We start from the raw sequence: 14,691 nt of genomic DNA on the forward strand, positions 1-14,691 counted from the left end.
CATCTAGCTCAGAATTGTCTCCACTGACTGGCAGACACTCTCCAAAGTTTCTAGTCCTAGCCCTACCTGCATAGTGGCTATTAAAAACCTGGGAACTTCTACATGCCAAGCGGATGACCTGAGTCCCACTTTTCTGTAACTCCATCCCCTAACAGCAAAATCCATAATCACACCTGTCTTAGAAGATGTATGTGAAAACAGCTGAATGGTAAGGCATGTGACCTGTGGCAAAAACCCATAAGTTGTCATAGAATCACAGAATTACAGAGTGGGATTGAGTCCCAACCCAACAGTCTTCTAGTCAAATCTCTTGCAATGCAGAAATCACATATAAAGAATGCCTGGCAAATAGCCACCCAACCTCTGTTTGGACACCCCCATTGAAGGAGAGTTTGCCATCTCCCAAGGTCCACATATAGTCTTTTGAGCTCCCTAGAAGAAAAGTAGGATATAAATCATACCTTTTATCTCATGTCCCAATGAAGCTGATGTGAAGAGTGACAGAGATGCAATGCTTTGTCTTAAGGGGTGGATAGTCTAGCATTAGGCAGAGAGGGATGGCTGCTTCAGGGGTGCGGGTGGTGCTGTGGTCTAGACCACTGCCAGTCAGAAGGTCAGTGGTTCGAATCCCTGTGAAGGGGTGAGCTCCTGTTGCTCTGTCCCAGCTCCTGCCAACCTAGCAGTTCAAAAGCATACCAGTGTGAGTAGATAAATAGGTGCCACTGCGGCAGGAAGATAAACAACGTTTCCATGCACTCTGGTTTCTGACATGGTGTTCTGTTGTGCCAGAAGCAGTTTAGTCATGCTGGCCACATGAACCGGGAAGTTGTCTGTGGACAAAAGCGAGATGAACGCTGCAACCCCATAGTCACCTCTGACTGGACTTAACCATCCAGGGGTCCTTTACCTTTACCCACCATACCTTGGGCTGCCTTTGAAGGCAGTTTAGAAACAGCAGCCAATGCAGAATTCAGCAGCTAGACAGTTGACTGGGACCAGAATTCTGGTACATATACAGTGGTACCTCGGGTTACATAATGCTTCAGGTTACATACGCTTCAGGTTACAGACTCCGCTAACCCAGAAATAGTACCTTGGGTTAAGAACTTTGCTTCAGGATGAGAACAGAAATCGTGCTCCGGCAGCGCGGTGGCAGCAGGAGGCCCCATTAGCTAAAGTGGTGCCTCAGGTTAAGAACAGTTTCAGGTTAAGAACGGACCTCCGGAATGAATTAAGTACTTAACCTGAGGTACCACTGTAACATTGATCCTGACCTGACTGCATTGGCAGCCAATTAGTTCAAAGAACTAAACCTTAGATGGCTCTGGATCTCAATACCTTGGGGACCATCTCTCCCCTTGCTATAGAAGTGTATCAGGCACCATCTCTGGAGTATTCATGGAAGGCACCCGTCTCCTCTCTGGCCTCTGAGAGCTGAACTACTCTTGTGAGTGTCCTACGATATACTCTCTGCTTTTGTTCTTATGTATCGTATTTGGGTCTGTTTTCATTTGTATTATTGGACTGCAATATCTTTCTGTAGCTGTAACCCACTCTGGGACCTTATGGTGAAGGGTAGGCCGCAAACATTAATATTATTTTACTAATAATATAGGATCACATCCAACAAATGTCTACGCAGAGCAAACCCATTGAAATCAATGGGCCTAAGTTCATACCCTCTAACATTTCTCCGATGAAAATAGAGACGTCCTATTCTGTACCCTCCAACATTTCTCCGATGAAAATAGTGACGTCCTATTCTGTACCCTTCAACATTTCTCCAATGAAAATAGAGACATCCTCTCCAACATGTCTCCAATGAAAATAGGAATGTCTATTTATTTCAGAGGGTCTATGCTGAGTAGGCTGAGCATTAGACAGACCAATGATAATACAAAGCAGCCATTGAACCCTTCCTCATTTGGCGTGGCTCAAAGGCCAGGAAGACCTGAGCCCAGAGCTGGCCTTTTTGCTTCCATGTCCTCGGATTGGCATGGCGAGGTTCAGAATTAGGCATTCCAGAAAGCCTGCATCCCTGCTTAATGTTTGCCTATGAAAAACACTAAATATTCATTGAGTAATTAGCCCATTCCGATTAGTGGTATGAAAAGACAATTCCTCCTAATTATAAGGGGATGTCAGTTTAGAAGATGCTATGCAGGTTTGCCAGTTGTGAGGATATAACAGTCGTGTGTGTGTGTGTGTGTGTGTGTGTGTGTGTATGCACGCGCGCACACACTCCCTTTTGTCTAAAATTCAAATGAAATAAAAAGAACCCAAAGAGGTGCCTTGTGAAATCCCCTAACACAATTACTTTAGATAATTAAATATTTATCACAGCTGAAGAAATAAGCCCATTTAATGTTTCAGGCAAGTCAAAAAATCTCTCTCTCTTAATTCATTTTGCTTTAATTGCTTTCCTCTCGCTTCTCCGTACTTCCTCCCCCCGTGATGCCCCCCCGCCCCACCATTGGGCATTCTGCTTCATGAAGGCATCGCCTGGCTTGTTCAAAAGGCCGCCCTCATCGCTCACTGGGAGTGGGGGGGGGTAGCCTCCCCCTTTTAGCTTTAATTGAGAAGAACGTGTTTAAGGGGACTTTTCTGTTCCAGTCACTAATTCCACACTCTCCTCTTCACGAGGTTTCTTTCCAACCACAGGACGTAACATCTAATCTTGGCTACAGCTGAACTGAAATTTAAATCCCAAAATGAAATTTCTTATGAAAGGCTGTAAAATGGAAAGGATTTTTTTTTAAATGGTGGAAATTTGAAGGCCATCATCTTTATACGGGCTCTGAGATAACATCCCAAATCCCTCGTTCAGTGCTGAAACCTCTGAGAACACAAGAAGAGGTTGCTGGATCAGGCTAATGGCTCACCTAGGGAAGCATCCTGTTCTCACAGTGGCCAACCAAATGCCTGTGGGAAACCAGCAAGCAGGATTCGAACACAAGACCCCTCTCACCTCTTGTGGTTTCCAGCAACTGGTACTCAGAAGCTTTGCTCCCTCCAACTGCAAAGGCAAAGCGCAGCCACCAGGGTTAGTAGCCACTGTTAGCCCTCACCTTCATGAATTTGTCTAATCCCCTTTTAAAGTCATTGAAGTTTCTCCAAACTAAAAAGTCCTAATGCTGAGAGCTTTTCACATCAATGTCACCTGATTAGCCTCCATGCTGCAAAAACCTTTCAGGCACGCCAGTTATGCATTATTTCGTAGGTTCGCAAACTCCGCATAAATCATTCCCCCCCAATAGATTTCAGCGAATTCCATTTATTACTTGCACAGAGAGACAGCGTGGCCTAACAGTTGGAGTGCTAGGCTGCAACCACTCAGCAACGAAGCACAAGAATGATCTTGGGCCTGTCAGGAACCATGAGAGCCAGTGTGGTGTAGTGGTTAAGAGCAATAGACTCGTAATCTGGTGAACTGGGTTCGCGTCCCCGCTCTTCCACATGCAGCTGCTGGGTGACCTTGGGCTAGTCACATTTCTCTGAAGTCTCTCAGCCCCACTCACCTCACAGAGTGTTTGTTGTGGGGGAGGAAGGGAAAGGAGAATGTTAGCCGCTTTAAGACGCCTTAGGGTAGTGATAAAGTGGGATATCAAATCCAAACTCTTCTTCTTCATCATCATCATGCTAGCCAGCCTCACAGGCTGGTTGTGAAAATTAAAAGGTTGGGGGGGAGAGCAGCTGGCAAACTCCTCTGAGCAGCTTGGAGGGGTAGGATGGGATACAGGTGAAATAAATGCACATTCAGAATGTGTTTCTAGAAGCCTGAAATTTGCACTTTTTTGGGAAAAGTTCCCTTAAGGGACAAAAATCTCCACCAACTGATTTCAGCCACCCCCCTGATTGCCTGGCATGGTTGTCAGTTTGATGTTGCCAAAAAGGGTTTTAAAAATAGAGTCTGCATTTTGCTCTTGTCCAAAATGGCCTCATGCTCGTATCAAATTCCATGACAGCAGCATCAAATGCCTGGTTTAAAGTTGCTTGTGGACAGTGTGTACCCTTTTTGCTGGAGAGAGAGAAGAGAGTGCTTTGACATTAATCAGCCAATGCCAGGTTGGAGTGGCAAGGTACATGAGGCATTACCTATGTTTTTGCATCTAACTGCAGGTATTTTTAAGCACACAAGCTGTGTTCATTAGGGGACTGATAATGAATGGGAGCAATGAACAAAACAATATCCCAAACTGTGCAGGGCTTAAGTTTGTAAGTTTGACAACTGGTGTTGGTGGCGGTTGTAAGATGACGCTGGAAATGTGAGATGTGTGTTTTGTTTTTCCGTGGACAGGAGGAGTCCCCTGAGTGGAATAATGACTCAAGATAACGTGCTATGGGATTAAAATTGGCCACAACTTTATTAAGTTTCATATGTAGGGAGACCTTGACTCAGGCACTGGGTGTTTATCCTTCCCAGTCCCCAGCTGGGGATCTGGGAGACATCAGGATTATCCAGAATGTGTGGGGATTGGGCTGGCTCTGGAGAACATATGTTCAAGCAGCCAGCCCACTCCCCGTTTCACCGCCGTCGCAGGGGAGAGCAATGACAACCTTTCGGCGTACGGCCAAAGCCTTCCCTCAAGACCCCTTTAACAGGGAACCCTGGGATCACCGCCGCAAGGGGGGTGGGTGGATCACTGCTTCACGCCCCCCCCCACTTTAGGAAGATAGACTAAATGATTCCACCCAAGGCCTGAAACTGCGAAAGTTGTGACATTTTGCTACGGGAAAGGCAAAACCTGCCAATGCAGGAAAATTCCTTTCCGGCCCTTCAACAGCAACCATGACATAGCAGCGGCTGCGTACCTGTGGAAAAGAGGTTAACCTGCAAAAGAAGGCTTAACTGAGGGAGGGCAGGATGGAGCCAACTGACGTTTCCCAGGTAAGATTCACCTTCCATTGTGTGGGCAGGGCGGTCTCTCCCCCTACCTGGCTGATCCCCTGGCAATGCCTCCCCAGGCGGGATTGGGCGATTAGCTGAGGTAGGTGGAGACCTCCAGGTATTCAGCCTGGGGAGGGCGAAACCAGTCCGTACTACCAGCCACACTGGGATCCGGGGGCTGTGTGCAACCATGCAAAAGACGCCCACCATTTGATGTGGGGAGCGGTCATTATTGCTGATCCTTGATGTTCTGTTATGTATTTTAGGATATTGACTTTTGTTATGGCCTCTGGCCAAGTCAAATGACCTAACTTAAGCCCACCTACCCTCCCAGGTGTAAGTGTGTAATATGCCCTATCCAAATCTTCTGTTGATTGAACACTTCCAGCTGCTGAGTGACTGATAAGCCAGGACAAGTGGTTGCCAGCTGCCCTGCAGAAGGTGAAAAGTCTCTGAGCATCAGAAAAGTAGAGTCTGTCTGACCATGTCCACAATTCCTTTCTGCCGTTGCTGAATGACCACAGAGGAGCATAGGAAGGAATATAGGGAGCTGCATTACACCAGATCAGACAGTTGGTTCATCTAGCTGAGTTTCGACTGCGCTGAACGGCAGTGGCCCTCCAGGATTTTAGACTGGAGTTTTTCCCAGCCACACCTCAAGATGATGGGGATTGAACCTGGGACCGCTGAGCTACAAATCATCCCAACAACTAACCTCTAAATATCTGGGACTGGTTGTTGTTGTTGGGAAGTTTAAGGTTAGAAAGTGTGCAGCCTCTGCAGTTGCTCCTATCCAACACATCTCTGATTTTATGAATTAGCCAGGTTCCTTTTAAGACTGTGATGCCCAGAGTCAACGATTTCCTTCCTTCTCAGTGCTCCCTGTGCTAGTTTTCTCTAGGGCACTGCTTGTCAACGTCCTTGTGGCCCACTCCATGTGGGGGCCCCAGAGGAATTGTGCCCCCATTTCCCCACCCTTAAAAATGGACTTGGAACTAACCGTTGCATCCCTATGCCCCTCTGGAAGTCTCAAGGCGTGATGGGAAAATGGAGTTGTCATGCATGGCATGGCTTTTTCATGCAAAGAAAGCCCTCAGATGAACAAGGACCCCTTAGGAGACAAGTGTGTGACCCAGCCAAGACCACCAGGCTGGCAGCAATGGGGCCCAGCGAGCAGCCACACCCTTGTTTGTGTAGCCTCAGCATGACCGACTCCAAAGACAGATGATCAGACAATTGGCACTCACCAATGCACAGCGATGGCTTGGTGACCTGCCAACCTGGAGGAGCCAGTCTATAAATAGCTGCGGAGAGGACATTGATGTCACTCTGTGAATAATGAAGCCAGCCCTTTTGTTCCCAGCCCGCAGCCTGCATAGAGACGTGTTGTCGGACTAGCAAGGCCTGAACTCGGTCCTGCCTGGAAGGGATCCCGTCCATTTGGGGAGATGCTGTGTGTGACAAAGATAATGGCTTCAGAATATGTGCCACCACAGGAGAATTCTTTGTCCGGGGAAACGAGGAGAGGAGGCTGCAGAGACAGACAGGACCTGGGCACAGTCTGGCCCAGATGCTTTGGCGTTATTTTAAGCACCAGTTAAAAAGTGACCTCTTTGGCCAGGCCTTTGGTAGGGAGGGCTCAGGCTGAAGGGAGCTTAGGGCTGATTTATGATTGCGGAACTAGTTTGGGGCACTATGTGCTGTGGGTTCTAATCATCTGATATTTTCAAATGTTCTCGACTGCTGTTTAAAGGTAAAGGTAAAGGGAACCCTGACCATTAGGTCCAGTCACGGACGACTCTGGGGTTGCGGCGCTCATCACGCTTTATTGACCGAGGGAGCCGGCGTACAGCTTCCAGGTCATGTGGCCAGCATGACTAAGCGCTTCTGGCGAACCAGAACAGCGCACAGAAATGCCGTTTACCTTCCCGCCTATTTATCCACTTGCACTTTGACATGCTTTTGAACTGCTAGATTGGCAGGAGCAGGGACCGAGCAAAGGGAGCTCACCCTGTCACGGGGATTCAAACCGCCAACCTTCTGATCGGCAAGCCCTAGACTCTGTGGTTTAACCCACAGCGCCACCCGCGTCCCCGAATGCTGTTTAGTGATTATTATTTATTATTTATTAAATTTGTACAGCACCCTATACCCGCAGGTCTCAGGGCGATTACAACTAAAAAAACCACCACAATATAAAAACACAAAATGCATAATAAAAATTAAAACAACCCAATAACCCTACCAACACATTTTAAAAGGGCATTGGATGTCGTGGTTATTCTGGTTAGTTCTGTTTCTAGTGTCACCAGTGCTTTGGAGGGGGGAATGAGGTGCCGATACCCATCCCTGCATAAAAGTGTTGGGGTGCTAGCACAAAATGGTTGCCACAGGTAGGAGAAAAAAAGATGTTGGTATTCCTTACTGGCGAGGAGCGTCACAACCCCCCCCCCCACCTTATTGTAACCCACCCAGAGACTCCTGCATAAAGAAGGGTGAGATTTTAAAATATGCGTATAATAATGAATCAGTTTATAAATATATTGTCTCAGCACCAGCAGATTAGTCATTAAAACCTTTCCTGGGCCGTTTCTGCTCTGGGTGGAGTGGATTGGCATTTGCTGCGCTGTTCCAATGCAGGATTAAAGATCCCCAACAGGAATGATGGACTGCTTGGTAGATATTGTTCTTGGCAAGGGGCTTGCCTGTCCTTCTGTCAGATTCACAGCTTGCTTGAACGACGGAGACAAAAGAACCCAAAACAATTTACCACCTGAAGGATAATACAAAGTCTGCAGTATCGGAGAGCCACAAAACATGGCCAGGCCTGATCTGTTCTGCAGTCACCAACCCCGCTCTCTCTCTCACCCTCTCTCCACACACATCCAGCAGCACAGCCAGGATGGGGTGAGTTCACCATGTCTCTCCACAGACTCTTAGGACATGGGTGCCAAATTTTGGAAACAAACGGTGCAGGTGCCAGTTGGTCACGTATCCAAGGCTCAGCCCAAAAGAGATGGAGATGAGGGAGCTTTTTTCTCCACCTTCCAGGATTGTGTTGGAGCTAGTTGAGGATACGGACTGACTAATAATTTAGGTATTTCTCTCCGTTTCTCCATTTCTCAGTCTTAAACTCAGCTGGACATGTTCTTACTTCAATTTGCATTTTAAAAGTCAGAGGAAATGATGTGTATTTACAGTGGTACCTCGGGTTAAGTACTTAATTTGTTCTGGAGGTCCGTTCTTAACCTGAAACTGCTCCTAACCTGAAGCACCACTTTAGCTAATGGGGCCTCCTGCAGCCTCCGCGCACGATTTCTGTTCTCATCCTGAAGCAGAGTTCTTAACCCGAGGTACTATTTCTGGGTTAGCGGAGTCTGTAACCTGAAGCGTATGTAACCCTAGGTACCACTGTATTATTACGTTTAGTATATTGCGCCATTCCTCCAAGGAACTCGAGGTGGTGTATGTAGTTTCTACCCCCTACATTTAATCCTTGCAACAGCCCTGAGAGGTAAGTTAGGCTGAAAGACATTGCTGGCCCAAAGTCACCCAAGCAAGTTTCATGGCTGCACAGGGATTTGAACGCTGATCTCACAGGTCCTAGTCTGACACTCTAACCACTGCACCACATGGCTGATCAGAGCCCAATATACATCTTTGCAAGAACTTTCGCCCCAAATAATGCTTTTTTGGATGCTATTTTAATTAATACATGCATTTTTATGCACATATTCTGACAATATCCTCATTTTTTCCTCCCCTTTCTTTCAGTTGGAGAACTGCGCAGCAAAATTCAGAGAAGTGTGAATTTTGAGGGGTCACTAGCTGTGTTTTGGTTTAGGTTATCAAAAAGAGTTTTCCAAGCCTGACTTTTTGAATTAAAAAATTCCACATGCAGTTTTGCATTTAAAACTCACTTAGATCATAGTGGCATCATGACTACAGGAATAAAACGGGGTTTGCTTCTGCCACCCTGGTGCTAAATGCATTTCCTTGGGACCAAGCGCCATTTTATTATTGTAGAAAAGAGTGATTGGTTTTAAAAGTAAAAATAATAAAATGGGAAGAGTACAGGCATGCACATGCCTGGCTGGCTGTTCCCTGACTAAAAACTGCTTTGAAAAATAAGAAGAACAAAAGGAATCTGCGTCAAGCAGTGCCACAAGCCTTGGTGTGCCCTGCTGTGCCCATGCCAGCCCAGGTACCAATGTCAGCGGTCACCAATTTTTTAAGTCAGAGAATGCACCCATCACACAGAGGCTGGACACGTCTTTCCTTTTCTTTGTTGGGGTTCCTTCACACAGACTGTTTACATGATAACACTTCATTGCAAGGTTGTGCATGTGTTTCTAGTGAAAAGCTAAAGGTTGTATTTCAGCCAGCTGGAGTTGTTTTGTTAAAGGCCAATGCGGTTTACAAGTCAAATCTACAAATTAAGCAAAACTATGCAATCCGATCGAAGCACCACTGAGCTCAGGAAACTACGCAGGGTAATCCTGATAAGTTTGATATGCGATGCACTGTTGCTTTAACATATGTGTTAAATTGACACAGCTGCCTGCGTATTTGGACTTTGGGAGTATGACTATTTATACTAAGAAGTATCCCTACTTGTGGGAAGAAATGCCATAGTTTAACTATGAGCTGTGTGATGAAGTCCTGCCTTTATTTTTATTGTATATTACAAAATGTATGTGCCCCTCGATTGTAGAAAACCCCCAAAGTGATTCACAAGAGGTAAAATTATCCATAAAGGCAACATATAATTTAAATGAACACCAGAAGAAATCAAAAGACACCAGCATCTATGTGTTCCTTTGGTCTGAATCTTCCAACATGCACCTATGCTTCTGGGTTCTAGTGTTGTGAGAGAGGCAGAATTCTCCTTATTCATCCTCTCGATCATATGCATCATTCTAGACACCTCTGTTATCTTCTCTGTGCCCTTTTTTACTAAGCTAAAAAGCCCCAAAGATTGTAGCTTCTCCTTGAGCTGCTCCACCAGCCCCTGAATCATTCTGCGTGCCCTTTTCTGCCCCTTTCCAGCAGAGTGGAAACTGTATTACCAAGGCGACACATCCACAGCGAGGAAGCAAAGAAAATAGTCCTGTGACAGGTACATCTGTAACACCTAGAGGAAGAAAGACTACTTGGAGATATATATATACACGGATGCACACACAGAGAGATACAGATATGTATATATTTAACATATGTAATTATAGCACTGAATGTTGTTTGCTTTCTCTCCTGCAGCTGCTGCCATCCTGCAGTTTGGCCCAGCGAAATTACAGTGGAGAGACAACCGTCTGTCTTCAGCCAGGCGGGCTGCCTCTCCACAGTGACAGTGAAGCAGGAAGGGAGCACAACACAGGCTTCTCCTTGCAGCTGCTTCCAAGGCTTTGCGAGGCAGGGCAGAGCGGGCAAGGCTGCGACACCTGGTGGCAATGGCAGCCCACTGTGGTGGGGCTGCCTTTCATTTTAGAGGGTCCCAGGCAGGAACCTCAGCCAGTGGCAGAGTGTATGCTCCAGCCACCTATGGTGGGCGCCTGGGGCATGCCCTCGAAGGGGGCGGGATGTGGGGCATAGAGGGAGCCCGCTGCACCTGGCCTGGCCGGGTCTGAGAATGCTCCCTTGGAAGCATCCTTGCTCGGTGTCGCCCAGCCAAGGAGAAGGGTGGCAACACTGCCGCTGACTCTCCTCTCTCCCTGGCCACTCGTTGGAGATGAAGGCTGGTTGAGCGGAAGGCAAAGAGACCCTCTGCACATCGCCCAGCCCTTGCCACTGATGGGTGCTCTCTCATGCACTGGGCGGGGAAATCTCAGGGGGGCCTGGTTCACGCCCCCTCCCCATTATGCGCCCGGGGCAACAGCCCCCTGACAGCCCTCTACACCAGTGGCCTCAGCAACAGCCCGGGCTGGATTTTGCCCCAGGGCAGTAAACTGGCAAGAAAGAGGCAGCTGGGACTTGCCCCCTGCATTCCACAGGTCTATGCCAGCCTCTTGTCCTGAATTTCCAGCTTCCTTTCACCTTTTTGCTACAGGAAGACATTGGATGCAATTGCTCAGTAGGAAGACAGGAAACCATTGGTTCTTAAGGTTCTAGCCAAATAATTTGAAAGCATGGGGGGACTGCGGGAGGGGGACAAGTGCCAGCTTCCTGACAGTTTCTCAATTTCACTGAAATCAAATTCAAAGAGGATTCATTTATTAGATCACAAGAAAGCGTAAACAGATTAGACTGCCAGCAAAATAGGTGTTTGCTGTTTTACATTGACTTAACAGTTTATTCAATAAAGCATTACCCTCTTTCTGCCTGAAACCCCTGAGGCGGCTTCCAAAATTAAATGAAATAAATCTACAATTAACTGTTGCAATTAATAAGCTAAAATGAATTAAAACAAACAAACAAAAAGCCACTAACAGAAGCAGCAGCCGAATAACCAGTTTTTAAAAAAACCAACCCAAAAAACTGAGCTAAGATGCTCTGAAATTAAATTTCATCGAATGCACTCAGGAGTAAAACAGCTTTTGGCTGGCAATTGGAAGACAGCAAAGGAGGAGCCAGGTGGCCTTTGTGGTGTCTGGGGGCAGCCACAACATAGCAGCCCCCCACCTCTGGAAGGTGGGGTACATGAGTGGGGTTTAGCACATGGGCAAAGTCATAGAATTGTAGAACTTTGGGGTTGGGAGGGACCCTGACGGTCATTTAATCCCAACCCCTGAAATTCAGGAATCTTTTGCCCAATGTGGGGCTCAAACCCATGATGCTGAGATTAGGAGTCTCCTGCTCTGCCAACTGGACTATTTCAGATATTGGAGCTTAACCCAGAGCCAGGTTGGTCGGAGCTTGATTGAAGGATGGTCACATTGTCTGGGCCAACAGGCACATTGAAAGTTTTGAGAAAGTACCATGGTCGACTGCTTCACTCTGTTTCTTGGGTGGTCTGGCACTGGGGTAAGCGTTCAGTGACCAGCTAGAGATGGGGTAGGCAACCTAAGGCCCAGGGGCTGGATGCAGCCCAATCACCTTCTCAATCTGGCCCATGGACGGTCTGGGAATCAGTGTGTTTTTACATGAGTAGAATGATTGCTTTTATTTAAACTGCATCTCTGGGTTATTTGTGGGGCATAGGAATTCAATCATCCCCCCCCCCCAAAATATAGTCTGCCCCCCAAGGTCTGAGGGACAGTGGACCGGCCCCCTGCTGAAAAAGTTTGCTGACCCCTGGGCTAGAGAGATAGAGCTGGAGCTGTGAAGGAGCTGGTGCAAATACATTTCCCCATCATTTTAAAACCTTAGTATTCAGAGCCCAGCTGCAGAATGCCTGAGAGCCTGGTCTACCCATGAGGAGCAGCTTACTCACAAGTATCCATTTACTCTAGGGAGGTCCTTGTTCCTCAGATGGGCACATCGGCAACAGGCAGCTGACTAATCCTGCACCCAGAGGTGAAGCAACCTGCTCTGGTACCCGAAGCAGCACTCGTCTCAGGGCCCTCGTCCCTGGGGGCGTGGTGTGCATCCCGCATTTCTGTGGTGTGGCATGATACAGTGCCCCAGCCCCCCTGAAATATGCCTTTTTAAAAATGTACTTTAGGGTTTGTTTCTTTTTTTGCTGCACCTTTGGCTTCCTCACTGTGATGTCATGATGCCAAAAGGTTTTTTTAAAAATTGTGAGATGTATGGTCCATTGAGAAGTAGTGACCATTATAATAAGCAAATGATAGGCTTTGGGGTAGCCCCTTCCACTTTACCCCTACCTGACACCTTCTCCCCTCAATTTGAGGGGATGGGAGATATGGTCGTCATTCCCCCCCCCCCAATCTTAAAGGGTCTCTCTGGGAGATTGCTGGTTAAGGGATGTGCATGAAACTGGTTTTATTGCAGAGTTTTGAAAGAGATGGAGCCATCTCACAACATGCCTGGAACCCCAAAAATCCATAAAGGATTTCCTTTAATGATAATCAAAAGGTACAGAAGAATGATGTAGTAAATAGAGCTCAGCTCCGCAACTGCAGCGGAGCAATAAAAACTAATCCCAAGCGGAATACGTCCCCGTATATTTTGATGACTCCTTTCGCCTATTTGCAATTCACTCTCTTTCCAAAAAACACTGGCAAGGTTTAATTTCGTGAGTTGGCTCACCCACTGGAGATTCCTGCCTGCCTCTGCCTGTCTTAATTTCCCTAAACTGTGAAATCTCCTGTAAGGTTGAACTGGTAGAAAAACTCCAAATAAACGGTAACACTGTCTAAATGACTTTAAAACACACACACACACACACACACACACACAGAGAGAGAGAGAGAGAGAGAGAGAGAGAGAGAGATTAGACAAGTATTAAAGGGTTAATGAGTGTGTGGAGCAGTTTTTGAACTTTCCAGATCATTAATACCTGATACAGAGAGGGAAAGAAAAGCAACCTGGCTAAGAGTCAAAGGAATTATAGTTATGGATGGTTATAAAAAAAGGAGGGTAATAAAGAGTTGGTGGACTTTATGGGGATCTATAAATTATTGATAAACAATTCAATAAACCACTTAACCATTTATTAACCTTTTTGATTTTTTTTCCTTTTCTTTTTAATGGTTGCATCCAGAGGCAGGCAAGGCCATCCTGGCTTTTCTTTTGCAGTGAGGTGTACCACTCTTTTGAGCCTCTTCTTTACTTAAATTTCCAGACAGTGGGAGAGAGACTGTCATTTCTTTTGGAATGTGCATCATCTGCCGCCACCATCCCACAAAGGATGCCCTAGATCAGTGGTTCCCACCCCCCCACCCCTTTTTTGGCCATGCCCCACCTAAGCATCTCTAAAATCCTGATGCCTCCCCATGACATATAATTCTTATTATTCAAAAAGTGAACTCCTATTCATGTGGAGGAAGCCTAAAAGGCCATTTGCTGTTAATAACTCATTCTCGAATTGCCCCCTTAAAAATCAAACTGCCCCCCTGTGGAGCATGGGCCCCATGTTGGGAAACACGACCCTAGATTAGCACAAAGACTGGGGCATTCTGGGAAAATAAAATACCAGCAGCCATTTTGTGGGGCCCCCAGGAAGTCCTGGCCACTAACCGAAAGCTGCCTAAGCCTTCTGAGGATGTGGCTCCCATCCCAAGCAAACCCTCTGTGCCATTATCTCAGAGCCCTGTTCTTCAGGGGAGGGGAGGAAGTCACTACGGATGAAGTTGCCTCCATCCAAATCCTCTGCCCTCCCTCACAGACAAGCCTCAGCTAAGGCCTGATGTATTGGATTTGGAGCTACCTGGTTGTTATAGGGCAGGCTTCCTCAAACTCAGCCCACCAGATGTTTTGAGACTACAGTTCCCATCATCCCTGACCACTGGTCCTGCTAGGTAGGGATCATGGGAGTTGTAGTCCAAAAACATCTGGAGGGCCAAGTTTGAGGAAGCCTGTTGTAGGGTGTTGGAAGGCGACTACTACTACTCAAAGGGCTGCCTAGTCGAACTCCACTTTAAAGATAGAGAACCCAAAGAAGAGAGAGGTGGTTGGGTGGGGGGAATTGAAGTTTAATTATCAGCACCTGGACAGCAGACTCAGTAGGCACACAGGTCATCAGGTCACGGTCTTCCCCACAATTTATTGTATTTCTGTTTCAATAGGTCAGTTGGTTAGAGAGTGGTGCTGATAACACCAAGGTTGCAGGTTCGATCCCCATATGGGACAGCTGCATTGTGGGGGTTTGGAATAAATGATCCTCAGGGTCCTGTCCAACTCTACAATTCTATGACTTAGTGAATTAGAGCAACATTTCCTAAATGCATATAAATTAGCACTTG

At 46.8% G+C, this 14,691-nt stretch overlaps 1 long non-coding RNA gene across 1 annotated transcript in view; it reads left to right on the forward strand.

Moving 5' to 3' along the window:
* Positions 1–4,395: 4,395 nt before the first annotated feature.
* Positions 4,396–14,691, forward strand: part of LOC308464421 — a 79,736-nt gene continuing 69,440 nt past the window's right edge. The window contains exon 1 of the long non-coding RNA XR_013980034.1: positions 4,396–4,888. This is a non-coding gene — a long non-coding RNA (uncharacterized lncRNA). The remainder of the gene's footprint in view (positions 4,889–14,691) is intronic.

The sequence above is a fragment of the Podarcis pityusensis genome, assembly GCF_964106645.2.
Source record: "Podarcis pityusensis genome assembly, chromosome: 15".
Classification (NCBI taxonomy): domain Eukaryota; kingdom Metazoa; phylum Chordata; class Lepidosauria; order Squamata; family Lacertidae; genus Podarcis; species Podarcis pityusensis.